Source organism: Etheostoma spectabile, chromosome 12, assembly GCF_008692095.1.
Source record: "Etheostoma spectabile isolate EspeVRDwgs_2016 chromosome 12, UIUC_Espe_1.0, whole genome shotgun sequence".
Lineage (NCBI taxonomy): Eukaryota > Metazoa > Chordata > Actinopteri > Perciformes > Percidae > Etheostoma > Etheostoma spectabile.
In genome coordinates this window covers 28,862,733-28,863,985 of record NC_045744.1, presented here as the reverse complement: position 1 = coordinate 28,863,985, position 1,253 = coordinate 28,862,733, and the positions used below count along the sequence as shown (strand labels likewise).

General features: G+C 33.7%; 1 protein-coding gene across 1 annotated transcript in view; it reads right to left on the bottom strand.

The window, feature by feature from the left end:
* Positions 1–479: 479 nt before the first annotated feature.
* Positions 480–1,253, bottom strand: part of jcadb (junctional cadherin 5 associated b) — a 15,234-nt gene continuing 14,460 nt past the window's right edge. Inside the window, exon 4 of the mRNA XM_032532130.1 lies at positions 480–1,253. This exon is cut by the window's right edge and continues 1,280 nt beyond it. The gene's annotated coding sequence lies outside the window, so the exon portion shown is untranslated.

Genomic DNA, 1,253 nt, shown 5'->3' with positions numbered 1-1,253 from the left:
ATGCTTTTTGTATTATTTGAGGTTCACAGTTTTGATTCAGTGTTTCTACAGAAAAACAACATTAAAAGCAGAAACTATCCACAATGCTACTGTACCTCTCCAGCCAGAGGGATAGCAGAACAGTTAGTTGTTTTCAAAAACCTAAGGTATGAAACAGTGCTTAGTAGGTTAATATTTGGCTTTGCCTGGAGTATAATGTAATGCACACATAATAAGGCGACATGAATATTCCAGATTTACAAGAAATGTTCTAAGACAAAGTTCTGAGTTGATAAAATGCTACAACTGTAAAATGCTACATAACAATTAAGTAATACTTGGTGAGTGATTAAACAGTGATGGTTTACTACAAATCTGTTGATGTGTTACACCAATGCAGCACTGCTGTTGTGGGAAAAATCACGTAACTGCAAACTTTTAAAATCATTATTAAGGTTTTGAGTTTTGATTTTAAATGTATTAAAATCCCCTATATTTAAAAAAAAAAACTCACTTTTCATACTTTTTGCAAATTCGTGGTTTTTGGCCAAAAATAGCGTACTGCATTGTATCCTTTAGTGCAATAAGTGTTGGGGACGGCAGAACATTTTACACATAATGAACACGCTTTGCAATGAGAGAAACAAAGAAAGGATGGAGGAACTTAGGAGTAGAAGGAGAAGAAGAAAGGGAGGGTTGGAAGGAAGGAAAAGAAAGAAAGTTCCCAATTTTATTTCTAAACATGTTTCAAGGAACCAACAACAGAACAATACATGATTTGAATTGGAAGACATACAAAGACAAGAATAAGACACAGGTCATATCTGACCACCAACATAGGAAATACAGCTGAGATGGATTTATGTATCAAATATCACAAGGAGCGCCTAACATTGACTCCGTTAGCGTATGAAAAAGCACTATCAAATAGGATATCATGGCACAATCAAACACTGGCAATGATGAACCCTATCGCTCACTGAAACCGAATCGTGTGATCAAGGCATACCACAGGGCCATCCCTTCTTATATCACTCTGTTAGATTTTAAAGCACTAGAAAATTATGTATACTCTCAGTATGATACTATACAGACATATGATACTTTCAGCTTGATATAAGTGTTGAGAAATAAAATGTCATGGTTAAATACAAAATATCTCTTAAAATATTTAAAATATACTTTATTTTTGTACATTATGCAAACTGACAATTCAATGATAACAAAAATAAATTTTCCATGAAATGTTGTCTCTTTGCGATACCAATGTCTGA